The sequence below is a fragment of the Lissotriton vulgaris genome, chromosome 8, assembly GCF_964263255.1.
Source record: "Lissotriton vulgaris chromosome 8, aLisVul1.2, whole genome shotgun sequence".
Classification (NCBI taxonomy): Eukaryota; Metazoa; Chordata; class Amphibia; order Caudata; family Salamandridae; genus Lissotriton; species Lissotriton vulgaris.
Window position 1 is genome coordinate 1,531,705,697 of NC_141696.1, and position 15,893 is coordinate 1,531,721,589.

The following is a 15,893-nucleotide window of genomic DNA, read 5'->3' on the forward strand; positions in this document are numbered from 1 at the left end:
ACTAGCACTATATTACCCAGATATATTTGGCATGAGTAGGTAAGCAATGTCATCTGACTACTGACATCTGTGTTCAAGGGGAAGTGGAAGGTAATGCAGACAAGAGTTTACTTTACAAAAAAGCATGAAACGGGAAATATTCATTGTCAAACCTGAAGGTAAGAGAGGTGGAAGCAAGTTTAGAAGGAGGACATAAAGCAAAGTCTATGTTAAATTGATTGTGTTGTAGATCAGTTGGAAAAAATTTGATGAATAGAGAAAAAGTACTACAGCTGATTCCAAGACCTATTTTGTTAGAAGCAAGGAACCTCTCAACTGTGCCGAAACCCGGGATTGAACCACGTACCTTTAGATCTTCAGTCTAACGCTCTCCCAACTGAGCTATTTCGTCCTTCTGATAGCTGGGGTCTTCATACTTTAATTTGAACCATTTAACAAAATAGATGCAGGACCTGGATTTTTAACCTCATATGGTAGAGATATGTTTTAAGGAGTCCTGTATCATTCCCCAGTTAACTGGTGCAATGGGTAAATAGCATTTTTGGGATCCAGGTTAGGTAGTTGTTTTTTTAACTCTGAATGGACTAGCACTATATTACCTAGATATATTTGGCATGAGTAGGTAAGCAATGTCATCTGACTACTGACATCTGTGTTCAAGGGGAAGTGGAATGTGATGCAGACAAGAGTTTACTTTACAAAAAAGGACGAAATGGGAAACATTCATTGTCAAACCTGAAGGCAAGATAGGTGGAAGAAAGTTTAAAAGGAGGACAGAAAGCAAAGTCTATGTTGAATTGATCATTTTGTAGATCAGTTGATAAAAATGTTGATAGAGAAAAAAGTACTACAGCTGATTCCAAGACCTATTTTGTTAGAAGCAAGGAACCTCTCAACTGTGCTGAAACCCAGGATTGAACCAGGGACCTTTAGATCTTCAGTCTAACACTCTCCCAACTGAGATATTGCGGCCTGCTTACAGCTGTGGTCTTCATACTTTAATTTAAACCATTTAACAAAATAGATGCAGGACCTGGATTTTTAACCTCATATGGTAGAGATATGTTTTAAGGAGTCCTGTATCATTCCGCAATTAACTGGTGCAATGGGCAAATAGCATTTTTGGGATCCAGGTTAGGTAGTTGTTTTTTTAACTCTGAATGGACTAGCACTATATTACCCAGATATATTTGGCATGAGTAGGTAAGCAATGTCATCTGACTACTGACATCTGTGTTCAAGGGGAAGTGGAAGGTAATGCAGACAAGAGTTTACTTTACAAAAAAGCATGAAATGGGAAATATTCATTGTCAAACCTGAAGGTAAGAGAGGTGGAAGCAAGTTTAGAAGGAGGACATAAAGCAAAGTCTATGTTAAATTGATTGTGTTGTAGATCAGTTGGAAAAAATTTGATGAATAGAGAAAAAGTACTACAGCTGATTCCAAGACCTATTTTGTTAGAAGCAAGGAACCTCTCAACTGTGCCGAAACCCGGGATTGAACCAGGGACCTTTAGATCTTCAGTCTAACGCTCTCCCAACTGAGCTATTTCGGCCTGCTTATAGCTGTGGTCTTCATACTTTAATTTAAACGATTTAACAAAATAGATGCAGGACCTGGATTTTTAACCTCATATGGTAGAGATATGTTTTAAGGAGTCCTGTATCATTCCGCAATTAACTGGTGCAATGGGTAAATAGCATTTTTGGGATCCAGGTTAGGTAGTTGTTTTTTTAACTCTGAATGGACTAGCACTATATTACCCAGATATATTTGGCATGAGTAGGTAAGCAATGTCATCTGACTACTGACATCTGTGTTCAAGGGGAAGTGGAAGGTAATGCAGACAAGAGTTTACTTTACAAAAAAGCATGAAATGGGAAATATTCATTGTCAAACCTGAAGGTAAGAGAGGTGGAAGCAAGTTTAGAAGGAGGACATAAAGCAAAGTCTATGTTAAATTGATTGTGTTGTAGATCAGTTGGAAAAAATTTGATGAATAGAGAAAAAGAACTACAGCTGATTCCAAGACCTATTTTGTTAGAAGCAAGGAACCTCTCAACTATGTCGAAACCCAGGATTGAACCAGGGACCTTTAGATCTTCAGTCTAACGCTCTCCCAACTGAGCTATTTCGGCCTTCTGATAGCTGGGATCTTCATACTTTAATTTGAACCATTTAACAAAATAGATGCAGGACCTGGATTTTTAACCTCATATGGTAGAGATATGTTTTAAGGAGTCCTGTATCATTCCCCAGTTAACTGGTGCAATGGGTAAATAGCATTTTTGGGATCCAGGTTAGGTAGTTGTTTTTTTTAACTCTGAATGGACTAGCACTATATTACCCAGATATATTTGGCATGAGTAGGTAAGCAATGTCATCTGACTACTGACATCTGTGTTCAAGGGGAAGTGGAATGTGATGCAGACAAGAGTTTACTTTACAGAAAAGGACAAAATGGAAAACATTCATAGTCAAACCTGAAGGCAAGATAGGTGGAAGAAAGTTTAAAAGGAGGACAGAAAGCAAAGTCTATGTTGAATTGATCATTTTGTAGATCAGTTGATAAAAATGTTAATAGAGAAAAAAGTACTACAGCTGATTCCAAGACCTATTTTGTTAGAAGCAAGGAACCTCTCAACTGTGCCAAAACCCAGGATTGAACCAGGAACCTTTAGATCTTCAGTCTAACACTCTCCCAACTGAGATATTGCGGCCTGCTTACAGCTGTGGTCTTCATACTTTAATTTAAACCATTTAACAAAATAGATGCAGGACCTGGATTTTTAACCTCATATGGTAGAGATATGTTTTAATATGGCTGAGATACCCGCCACCCCCTCTCAACACAATCCCCAAGGATGGGAAACCGGAAACGGTTCTGAACTTTTGGAAGGCGGGAGGGAGTGACCCTCCCGGCCGTATTTATTAAAATATGAAACAAAATCAAAACATTAAAATAACAGTTTCATATTATGTACAATTTCATTTCCACATTACGATGTTTGGCTAACCTTAACAGATCTCTAATACAAAGGCTCTCCTATCCGAACTAACATCCTACAAAACATTTGACTTGAAATTGTACATCCTAACGTTAAGGGCCAACGGCAAGGTCGTAACCGGTGTCAGATCCCTAACCATAAATATCACCCTCACTTGTGAGGGGACCAACCGCACAGAGTCGTACCTCACGTGCACATACCAATTTCCCTTGACTTGACGGGGGCCCCAATTAACTCGACGCCATTTAACGGTCGTCCGAGGACTCGTGTGAGGTGTCTAGAAGGTAGCGTAAACCCCCCTCCCGAACCCCACACAACTTACCACATCTGCCGTCGCAGATGTCCTGGCCCCGGGAAATTCCCCAGGAGGGCCCGTAGCCCCTCCTATCCAGGAAGGGGCCTTGACCACCTTTCCTTTCCTTCCGGCGGCCTATCCTTAGACGGGACCGCCTCCCCGTTGAGGGGCCAATGGCCACCTCCCCCGAGCGTTCCCATCCGTAATGGGTGACGCCCCCCCATAGGGATCTTCCAATTACTGCTCACCGATCATGACCTTACCGCCCGACAATAAATACGACAAATCTACCTAAATTACTACATTACAAAACAATTATAACTTATTATAAGCATGATTACCGATCAACACTAGGCAAGTACTTTATTTGCAACCACATCTGGAAAGTGACCATCTTTATTGCATATTCAAAATATCACGACAATCATCACAACCTGAAAGAAATAGAGTTACCACATCGAAACTTTATTCAAAACAACTAGCTGTCCTCAGGGGCTGGTGGGTGGGTCAAAATTGGCTCTTCGTTCCGTCTCGAGCTCACGTGCAGCGGGGAGGTGCAGCTTCAGTGCACAGGAACAAGAGGAAGCTTTCTTGGCTTGTTGCTCCTTTTATCCGTCTTCAGGGCGGGCGTAAACCCGCCCCCGCCTGCCTCCGTGGGCGTGGCCGGTCGCGTCCGTGTCTAGGACAGCCCACTCCAGGGCGGGAAAAGGCGCGCCCCGGCTACGCCGCTTCGGGCATACCAGCCGAGACTCGCCTCCCGCCCAAGATGGCTTCCCGGGGGGATCGTGGTACTCCACCATACGTTCGGGGGGACCGAATGGTCGCCCCTTTCCATATGGCTGAGATACCCGCCACCCCCTCTCAACACAATCCCCAAGGATGGGAAACCGGAAATGGTTCTGAACTTTTGGAAGGCGGGAGGGAGTGACCCTCCCGGCCGTATTTATTAAAATATGAAACAAAATCAAAACATTAAAATAACAGTTTCATATTATGTACAATTTCATTTCCACATTACGATGTTTGGCTAACCTTAACAGATCTCTAATACAAAGGTTCTCCTAGCCGAACTAACATCCTACAAAACATTTGACTTGAAATTGTACATCCTAACGTTAAGGGCCAACGGCAAGGTCGTAACCGGTGTCAGATCCCTAACCATAAATATCACCCTCACTTGTGAGGGGACCAACCGCACAGAGTCATACCTCACGTGCACATACCAATTTCCCTTGACTTGACGGGGGCCCCAATTAACTCGACGCCATTTAACGGTCGTCCGAGGACTCGTGTGAGGTGTCTAGAAGGTAGCGTAAACCCCCCTCCCGAACCCCACACAACTTACCACATCTGCCGTCGCAGATGTCCTGGCCCCGGGAAATTCCCAAGGAGGGCCCGTAGCCCCTCCTATCCAGGAAGGGGCCTTGACCACCTTTCCTTTCCTTCCGGCGGCCTATCCTTAGACGGGACCGCCTCCCCGTTGAGGGGCCAATGGCCACCTCCCCCGAGCGTTCCCATCCGTAATGGGTGACGCCCCCCCATAGGGATCTTCCAATTACTGCTCACCGATCATGACCTTACCGCCACAGGCCGGATAGTTGACCGGCTATCCGGACCCCCCACAACACTCCTGCCTAAAGGTCATGTCATAAACTCTTTAACCAAGCTATGAGGTCTCCTATGAGTCACTCATTCCCCACCCGGGACAAATGAACACCGTCCCCCAAATACATACTGTCCCCTTTAATACAACCATGCGAAACAGAATGCAGTGTACTTGAACGAAACAATCTACTCACTTTGTTATTAATTTTCCTTACCGAATGATTCAGAGCAGAAACCGAAATAGCCCCCCGCCACACTTTTCGTGGGATCATATGGGACCATGCAATTGTGCACCCTGGAACTCTTCTTGCCAACCAACTTACTGTGGAAAGCATTGCCTCAAGAAGAAGTCGTCTACCAGTGGCTACCAAATCATTGCCCCCAAGATGGACTATGATTATAGACGGCGGTGACCTTGTCCGCCCTAACAAACTCTGCCCTGCCCTCTGCTCCTGCCCGCTTCTCACAATCCCACAGCGCCATGAAACCGCATGGTAAAAGTGCGCTATAGAAATGTTTTTAAATTCAAATTCAAATTCAACAAACCCTCAAAAAATGATTGAAACTGGTCAATACAGAGCCCGCCCTTTCCGTAGAAGGACACACTGTACCCGTATTCCCCAGCCACGTGAATCATGTCACCTGCTTTGAATACGTCCGCGGCACGCCTCACGTATGAGTGGCCCACGACCCACACCTCCTTTTTCACAGCCGGTGATGTCTGACCGCTGGTCCCCAGGTGTCGGGTCGACTGCACAGTCCGCCCCGCCTCGTAGGCTTGCGCAACTGAAAGCAAACAAAACAAGAAGCGTGAGTACATCATTACAGCTTCACAACATGTGCAACCGCACATACCTTTTATAACAATCCGAGGACCAACGCCCCACACGTTTTACTTGATCGACATTCAGACCCCTGGCTGTAGCCTCAGTAGCAGCCCCTATCCGAAAGGAATGGGTCCCAAACTCGCCGGGGTTGAGGCCCGCGGCAGAAATCGACATCGCAAGCACCCGCTGAAACTGAAACCTCGTCAGTGGGGTGGCGTCAGCGTGTCTCAACAAGGTCCCCCCCCATGATGCCTCCCTTTGCGCTAAATATTCCTCAACGCACCTCACCGGGCACATGGATGACCCGGGAATCCTTTGTATCACTATGCAGTCCCCCATCGAACCCTGATCGGTCTTGGACTTGACAAACGAGACAATCATTGTCTCCCCCCTGACCTGAACGTGCTCTCGGCACAGTCCCCCCAAGGTATCCTGCTTGTTCCTTGCCACTAACTCGCTTACCCGCATAGCTCCATGGAATGCTAGCAAAAAAGCGGCTCGGAATAACACTGCTTCATACTGGGATGAACATGTTGCAGGAAGTACAGATAACAACAAAGCCAACCTATCCAGACCTATCGGGCGCCTTTCATCTACTCTGCGACCCTCAAGGCGTTGCCACCCACGTAGCGCCTTTTGCACAACAAAAGACGCAGTCGGGTCCTGGATCCCATGAGCCCTTGCCATAAAGGAAATGGCGGCTCGATGCCTCTGGGCCGTAGCCACTGATTTGCCTGCCCGATGTAAGGACAGCAGAAAATCGACTACTAAGTCTTCCTGGCCCCAACGCTCCCTCCTAGCATCCCCCACAAAGGCCCAGTAGGATCGGAACGCCCCTTGGTATGCCTTCCTCGTCCTGGGTGCTAAACTCTCTCCCACGAGGTTCTGTAAGTCGGGGCACCGAGAGACCAGAGAGCTTCGGGAAAGGGTGCTGCCACCGGGTCCGCTGTGGGCAGAAAACCCCAGAAGGCCTGCATACGAAAACGAGAAAGCGCATCAGCTGCCTTATTCATTACCCCTGGTACATGTCTTGCTTTGAATAGTACGTTCAACTGCATACACAATAACACAATTTCCTTGAGCAATCTCAGGATCTATTTGCATCGTGCTGCCTGGCTGTTGATACACTCAACCACGGTCATGTTATCAGACCAGAACACCACAGAGTGATCTCTGAACCCCTCGGGCCAAGTTTTCAGGGCCACCAGAATGGGAAACAGTTCCAAAAAGGCAATGTTACTTGTCAGTCCACACTCATGCCACCATAACGGCCATTTTTGAGCCGACCATCGTGTGCCGAATATGGCACCAAAACCAGCACTCCCTGCCGAATCTGTCCACAGCCCCAGCTCCTCGGAGGACACCGCCGGTTTGTTCCAGACAATTCGACCATTGAAATCCGCCAGAAATGCCAACCAAATGCGCATATCCTGACGAACCTCAGCCGATAACCTTGTGCGATGATGACCCTCCTTCAGGCCGACCATGGCCTGAGCGATCGAGCGAGAAAAGGGGCGGGCCATCGGCATGACTCTCAGGGCAAAATTCAGCTGTCCCACCAATTGTTGTAACTGATGCAGCCTGACCTTGGACTCGCTAATACAAGTTTCCAGGGCTGCCCTGAATATTATCACCTTCTCTCTAGGTAATCTAAAACAACCTTCCACAGAGTCGAGCTCGATCCCTAGGAACTCGAGGCAAGTTGAGGGACCCACAGTCTTACCTGGTGCCAATGGCACACCGAAATGCTTCATTAAGGTACAAAATTCATTCAAAGCCTGTCCACATTCCGGAACCCCGGCCGCCCCCAGAAACAAAAAATCATCGAGATAATGCATGACATGCGGAAAACCTGTCTTCTTTGTGAAGACCCATTGCAGAAAACAACTGAACTTCTCAAAATAGGCACAAGAAATAGAGCAACCCATTGGCATACATTTATCCATGTAATACTGACCCTGAAACATGAAACCAAGGAGACGCTGATCGTCTGGGTGTACCGGGAGCAACCGGAACGCTGACTCAATATCTGACTTCGCCATCCGCGCCCCGGGCCCTAGGCGATTCAACATGGTAACGGCCTCATCGAAAGATGCGTACCGCACCGAACACACATCCGGGTCTATTGCATCATTTACGGACAGACCACGTGGGGCTGATAAATTATGTATCAATCGGAACTCACCCGGGTCCTTCTTAGGGACCACCCCCAAAGGAGAACAAACAAAGTTAGCACACGGTGGCTCGACAAATGGACCTGCGACTCGCCCTCGAGTAACCTCCTTCCCAATCTTTTCCTGAACCACAGTCGTATGTTGCAAGACCGATATTTGATTTTTACATTTCCGTACACCCTGAAACTCCCCCACTGGGATGCGGAAACCATATGAAAACCCGTTCCGCAACACCCCAGCGGAAGCGTGATCCGGGTACTCGCTGAGCCAAGGAATCATTGCCATGGTATCAACCGGAGTAGGTAAAGGCGCCCCTCGGACTATTTCAGACCTGTTTGGCGCCTCCTTTACCCCCGTTATCACCCGTTTTGGCTCTGCACATGGACTCGGGATGGGATGACTGCCCACACCCACCACATTCGTGACGGAATTTGCATGACCCCTGGGGCCTCGTACATTTCCCCCTGTTGAAGTTCCAACAAATCCCCCTTTTACCTGCATTGCCGTTCGGCCTCGATTGGTACTCGTTACCTGAACCCGATCGAAAGGGGGTCCCAGCATATTGGCGGGAAGATTCACCCCCGTTGCTCCCTACTAATGGCACTTTTAACATACCAGTACTCTCCATTTTTGACCATGACACAGAATCATAACAATCCCAAGTTAGATTTTTATCGTGTTCCTTTGCTTTCCTAAAAATGTTATCGTAACAGAACCACTGATTGCCCCCATATGCTACGGAATATTCCATGATCCGTGTCTGGTATATCGGCAACTCGGACAGCAACTCGGGTCTACGTTCGCCCATGATGGAGGTAAAAATTCCCCACGCCTTGCCCCAAGTGCCAATGTTTTCATCAACTTTAAAGGCGGCCATCTTTGCACGCCAAACACTCGGATGCATGAGTTCCTTCTGGCTTTTAACATGCTCCATCTCATAATGATCGGTAAGCAACGAGAAGATGTTTATATACTCATTTGCCCATATCTTCTCCTTAATAGCCAGAGGGACATGTTGACCCAACCTTTCCCTTCGTGAAGGTGCAGACTCATCCCTCGCAATCGGCAATGGCCGCTTACCTGAACCAGAAGCTGTATCTGCGGCTCGACCTGTTCCTGGTGGTTTTTCTACTGCCGCAGCCGGCGTGATAACTGGCGATGCTGTCTTCGCCGCCTCCCTCGTTTCACGCAGTTGCTTCATCAACACACGTGCGTCGTCAGCCGTGGTGCCCTCGCTATCTTTCCCCAACCACGCTGCTAATTGTGCTGCCAACTCAGGCGGCATATCCTCACCGGACACGCGGGTGACCACCACGGGAATCGGATTCCCCTCTGCCGGCACCGGAGTTGGCTCTTCAAGTGGGGCACAGGGAACCGGGATGTCCCCCCCAGCTGCTCCCCTTCTGGGCCTCTTGCCTTTTCCTCCCGGAGCTGCTCCTGGCAACGGACGTTTCGGTCCCCCTTCCCCGTCTTTATCCGCCATCCGCTTCTTCAGATCGGTCACCTCTTTCATAAGTATACGCAGCATCTGGTCGGTAGTCATTCGCTTTCCAACTTTCTTAGGCATTCTCCGACAGCGTATCTGTAAGACAAAAAGAAAGATTACCACGCTCAAAATTGGCTCTTCGTTCCGTCTCGAGCTCACGTGCAGCGGGGAGGTGCAGCTTCAGAGCACAGGAACAAGAGGAAACTTTCTTGGCTTGTTGCTCCTTTGATCCGTCTTCAGGGCGGGCGTAAACCCGCCCCCGCCTGCCTCCGTGGGCGTGGCCGGTCGCGTCCGTGTCTAGGACAGCCCACTCCAGGGCGGGAAAAGGCGCGCCCCAGCTACGCCGCTTCGGGCATACCAGCCGAGACTCGCCACCCGCCCAAGATGGCTTCCCGGGGGGATCGTGGTACTCCACCATACGTTCGGGGGGACCCAATGGTCGCCCCTTTCCAGGAGTCCTGTATCATTCCGCAATTAACTGGTGCAATGGGCAAATAGCATTTTTGGGATCCAGGTAGGTAGTTGTTTTTTTAACTCTGAATGTACTAGCACTATATTACCCAGATATATTTGGCATGAGTAGGTAAGCAATGTCATCTGACTACTGACATCTGTGTTCAAGGGGAAGTGGAAGGTAATGCAGACAAGAGTTTACTTTACAAAAAAGCATGAAATGGGAAATATTCATTGTCAAACCTGAAGGTAAGAGAGGTGGAAGCAAGTCTAGAAGGAGGACAGCAAGCAAAGTCTATGTTAAATTGATTGTGTTGTAGATCAGTTAAAAAAATTGGATGAATACAGAAAAAGGACTACAGCTGATTCCAAGACCTATTTTGTTAGAAGCAAAGAACCTCTCAACTGTGCCGAAACCCGGGATTGAACCAGGGACCTTTAGATCTTCAGTCTAACACTCTGCCAACTGAGCTATTTCGGCCTGCTGATATCTGTGGTCTTCATACTTTAATTTGAACCATTTAACAAAATAGATGCAGGGCCTGGATTTTTAACCTCATATGGTAGAGATATGTTTTAAGGAGTCCTGCATCATTCCGCAATTAACTGGTGCAATGGGTAAATAGCATTTTTGGGATCTAGGTTAGGTAGTTGTTTTTTTAACTCTGAATGGACTAGCACTATATTACCCAGATATATTTGGCATGAGTAGGTAAGCAATGTCATCTGACTACTGACATCTGTGTTCAAGGGGAAGTGGAAGGTAATGCAGATAAGAGTTTACTTTACAAAAAAGCATGAAATGGGAAATATTCATTGTCAAACCTGAAGGTAAGAGAGGTGGAAGCAAGTTTAGAAGGAGGACATAAAGCAAAGTCTATGTTAAATTGATTGTGTTGTAGATCAGTTGGAAAAAATGTGATGAATAGAGAAAAAGAACTACAGCTGATTCCAAGACCTATTTTGTTAGAAGCAAGGAACCTCTCAACTGTGCCGAAACCCAGGATTGAACCAGGGACCTTTAGATCTTCAGTCTAACGCTCTCCCAACTGAGCTATTTCGGCCTTCTGATAGCTGGGGTCTTCATACTTTAATTTGAACCATTTAACAAAATAGATGCAGGACCTGGATTTTTAACCTCATATGGTAGAGATATGTTTTAAGGAGTCCTGTATCATTCCCCAGTTAACTGGTGCAATGGGTAAATAGCATTTTTGGGATCCAGGTTAGGTAGTTGTTTTTTTAACTCTGAATGGACTAGCACTATATTACCCAGATATATTTGGCATGAGTAGTTAAGCAATGTCATCTGACTACTGACATCTGTGTTCAAGGGGAAGTGGAATGTGATGCAGATAAGAGTTTACTTTACAAAAAAGGACGAAATGGAAAACATTCATAGTCAAACCTGAAGGCAAGATAGGTGGAAGAAAGTTTAAAAGGAGGACAGAAAGCAAAGTCTATGTTGAATTGATCATTTTGTAGATCAGTTGATAAAAATGTTGATAGAGAAAAAAGTACTACAGCTGATTCCAAGACCTATTTTGTTAGAAGCAAGGAACCTCTCAACTGTGCCGACAACGGGTATTGAACCAGGGACCTTTAGATCTTCAGTCTAACGCTCTCCCAACTTAGCTATTTCGGCCTGCTTATAGCTGTGGTCTTCATACTTTAATTTAAACCATTTAACAAAATAGATGCAGGACCTGGATTTTTAACCTCATATGGTGAGATATGTTTTAAGGAGTCCTGTATCATTCCGCAATTAACTGGTGCAATGGGTAAATAGCATTTTTGGGATCCAGGTTAGGTAGTTGTTTTTTTAACTCTGAATGTACTAGCACTATATTACCCAGATATATTTGGCATGAGTAGGTAAGCAATGTCATCTGACTACTGACATCTGTGTTCAAGGGGAAGTGGAAGGTAATGCAGACAAGAGTTTACTTTACAAAAAAGCATGACATGGGAAACATTCATAGTAAAACCTGAAGGCAAGAGAGGTGGAAGCAAGTCTAGAAGGAGGACAGAAAGCAAAGTCTATGTTGATTGTGTTGTAGATCAGTTGGAAACAATTTGATGAATACAGAAAAAGTACTACAGCTGATTCCAAGACCTATTTTGTTAGAAGCAAAGAACCTCTCAACAGTGCCGAAACCCGGGATTGAACCAGGGACCTTTAGATCTTCAGTCTAACACTCTTCCAAATGAGCTATTTCGGCCTGCTGATATCTGAGGTCTTCATACTTTGATTTGAACCATTTAACAAAATAGATGCAGGACCTGGATTTTTAACCTCATATGGTAGAGATATGTTTTAAGGAGTCCTGTATCATTCCCCAGTTAACTGGTGCAATGGGTAAACAGCATTTTTGGGATCCAGGTTAGGTAGTTGTTTTTTTAACTCTGAATGGGCTAGCACTATATTACCCAGATATATTATGCATGAGTAGGTAAGCAATGTCATCTGACTACTGACATCTGTGTTCAAGGGGAAGTGGAATGTAATGCAGACAAGAGTTTACTTTACAAAAAAGCATGAAATGGGAAATATTCATTGTCAAACCTGAAGGTAGGAGAGGTGGAAGCAAGTTTAGAAAGAGGATATAAAGCAAAGTCTATGTTAAATTGATTGTGTTGTAGATCAGTTGGAAAAAATTTGATGAATAGAGAAAAAGTACTACAGCTGATTCCAAAAGCTATTTTGTTAGAAGCAAGGAACCTCTCAACTGTGCCGAAACCCGGGATTGAACCAGGGACCTTTAGATCTTCAGTCTAACGCTCTCCCAACTGAGCTATTTCGGCCTTCTGATAGCTGGGGTCTTCATACTTTAATTTGAACCATTTAACAAAATAGATGCAGGACCTGGATTTTTAACCTCATATGGTAGAGATATGTTTGGAGGAGTCCTGTATCATTCCCCAGTTAACTGGTGCAATCGGTAAATAGCATTTTTGGGATCCAGGTTAGGTAGTTGTTTTTTTAACTCTGAATGGACTAGCACTATATTACCCAGATATATTTGGCATGAGTAGGTAAGCAATGTCAGCTGACTACTGACATCTGTGTTCAAGGGGAAGTGGAAGGTAATGCAGACAAGAGTTTACTTTACAAAAAAGCATGAAATGGGAAATATTCATTGTCAAACCTGAAGGTAAGAGAGGTGGAAGCAAGTTTAGAAGGAGGACATAAAGCAAAGTCTATGTTAAATTGATTGTGTTGTAGATCAGTTGGAAAAAATTTGATGAATAGAGAAAAAGTACTACAGCTGATTCCAACACCTATTTTGTTAGAAGCAAGGAACCTCTCGACTGTGCCGAAACCCGGGATTGAACCAGGGACCTTTAGATCTTCAGTCTAACGTTCTCCCAACTGAGCTATTCCGGCCTTCTGATAGCTGGGGTCTTCATACTTTAATTTGAACCATTTAACAAAATAGATGCAGGACCTGGATTTTTAACCTCATATGGTAGAGATATGTTTTAAGGAGTCCTGTATCATTCCCCAGTTAACTGGTGCAATGGGTAAATAGCATTTTTGGGATCCAGGTTAGGTAGTTGTTTTTTTAACTCTGAATGGAGTAGCACTATATTACCCAGATATATTTGGCATGAGTAGGTAAGCAATGTCATCTGACTACTGACATCTGTGTTCAAGGGGAAGTGGAATGTGATGCAGACAAGAGTTTACTTTACAAAAAAGGACGAAATGGGAAACATTCATAGTCAAACCTGAAGGCAAGATAGGTGGAAGAAAGTTTAAAAGGAGGACAGAAAGCAAAGTCTATGTTGAATTGATCATTTTGTAGATCAGTTGATAAAAATGTTGATAGACAAAAAAGTACTACAGCTGATTCCAAGACCTATTTTGTTAGAAGCAAGGAACCTCTCAACTGTGCCGAAACCCGGGATTGAACCAGGGACCTTTAGATCTTCAGTCTAACGCTCTCCCAACTTAGCTTTTTCGGCCTGCTTATAGCTGTGGTCTTCATACTTTAATTTAAACCATTTAACAAAATAGATGCAGGACCTGGATTTTTAACCTCATATGGTAGAGATATGTTTTAAGGAGTCCTGTATCATTCTGCAATTAACTGGTGCAATGGGTAAATAGCATTTTTGGGATCCAGGTTAGGTAGTTGTTTTTTTAACTCTGAATGGACTAGCACTATATTACCCAGATATATTTGGCATGAGTAGGTAAGCAATGTCATCTGACTACTGACATCTGTGTTCAAGGGGAAGTGGAAGGTAATGCAGACAAGAGTTTACTTTACAAAAAAGCATGAAATGGGAAATATTCATTGTCAAACCTGAAGGTAAGAGAGGTGGAAGCAAGTTTAGAAGGAGGATATAAAGCAAAGTCTATGTTAAATTGATTGTGTTGTAGATCAGTTGGAAAAAATTTGATGAATAGAGAAAAAGTACTACAGCTGATTCCAAAACCTATTTTGTTAGAAGCAAGGAACCTCTCAACTGTGACGAAACCCGGGAATGAACCAGGGACCTTTAGATCTTCAGTCTAACGCTCTCCCAACTGAGCTATTTCGGCCTTCCCAACTGAGCTATTTCGGCCTTCTGATAGCTGGGGTCTTCATACTTTAATTTGAACCATTTAACAAAATAGATGCAGGACCTGGATTTTTAACCTCAAATGGTAGAGATATGTTTGGAGGAGTCCTGTATCATTCCCCAGTTAACTGGTGCAATCGGTAAATAGCATTTTTGGGATCCAGGTTAGGTAGTTGTTTTTTTAACTCTGAATGGACTAGCACTATATTACCTAGATATATTTGGCATGAGTAGGTAAGCAATGTCATCTGACTACTGACATCTGTGTTCAAGGGGAAGTGGAATGTGATGCAGACAAGAGTTTACTTTACAAAAAAGGACGAAATGGGAAACATTCATTGTCAAACCTGAAGGCAAGATAGGTGGAAGAAAGTTTAAAAGGAGGACAGAAAGCAAAGTCTATGTTGAATTGATCATTTTGTAGATCAGTTGATAAAAATGTTAATAGAGAAAAAAGTACTACAGCTGATTCCAAGACCTATTTTGTTAGAAGCAAGGAACCTCTCAACTGTGCCGAAACCCAGGATTGAACCAGGGACCTTTAGATCTTCAGTCTAACACTCTCCCAACTGAGATATTGCGGCCTGCTTATAGCTGTGGTCTTCATACTTTAATTTAAACCATTTAACAAAATAGATGCAGGACCTGGATTTTTAACCTCATATGGTAGAGATATGTTTTAAGGAGTCCTGTATCATTCCGCAATTAACTGGTGCAATGGGCAAATAGCATTTTTGGGATCCAGGTTAGGTAGTTGTTTTTTTAACTCTGAATGGACTAGCACTATATTACCCAGATATATTTGGCATGAGTAGGTAAGCAATGTCATCTGACTACTGACATCTGTGTTCAAGGGGAAGTGGAAGGTAATGCAGACAAGAGTTTACTTTACAAAAAAGCATGAAATGGGAAATATTCATTGTCAAACCTGAAGGTAAGAGAGGTGGAAGCAAGTTTAGAAGGAGGACATAAAGCAAAGTCTATGTTAAATTGATTGTGTTGTAGATCAGTTGGAAAAAATTTGATGAATAGAGAAAAAGTACTACAGCTGATTCCAAGACCTATTTTGTTAGAAGCAAGGAACCTCTCAACTGTGCCGAAACCCGGGATTGAACCAGGGACCTTTAGATCTTCAGTCTAACGCTCTCCCAACTGAGCTATTTCGGCCTGCTTATAGCTGTGGTCTTCATACTTCAATTTAAACCATTTAACAAAATAGATGCAGGACCTGGATTTTTAACCTCATATGGTAGAGATATGTTTTAAGGAGTCCTGTATCATTCCGCAATTAACTGGTGCAATGGGTAAATAGCATTTTTGGGATCCAGGTTAGGTAGTTGTTTTTTTAACTCTGAATGGACTAGCACTATATTACCCAGATATATTTGGCATGAGTAGGTAAGCAATGTCATCTGACTACTGACATCTGTGTTCAAGGGGAAGTGGAAGGTAATGCAGACAAGAGTTTACTTT

At 44.5% G+C, this 15,893-nt stretch overlaps 3 non-coding genes across 3 annotated transcripts; all 3 read right to left on the reverse strand.

Annotated features, from left to right (window-relative positions):
* Positions 1 to 1,482: 1,482 nt before the first annotated feature.
* Positions 1,483 to 1,555, reverse strand: TRNAF-GAA (transfer RNA phenylalanine (anticodon GAA)). Its single transcript has one exon. It is a non-coding gene; the product is annotated as a tRNA-Phe (tRNA).
* An 11,025-nt stretch (positions 1,556 to 12,580) lies between these two features.
* On the reverse strand, positions 12,581 to 12,653 carry TRNAF-GAA (transfer RNA phenylalanine (anticodon GAA)). Its single transcript has one exon. It is a non-coding gene; the product is annotated as a tRNA-Phe (tRNA).
* Positions 12,654 to 15,514: 2,861 nt separating this feature from the next.
* On the reverse strand, positions 15,515 to 15,587 carry TRNAF-GAA (transfer RNA phenylalanine (anticodon GAA)). Its single transcript has one exon. It is a non-coding gene; the product is annotated as a tRNA-Phe (tRNA).
* Between the last annotated feature and the right edge of the window lie 306 nt (positions 15,588 to 15,893).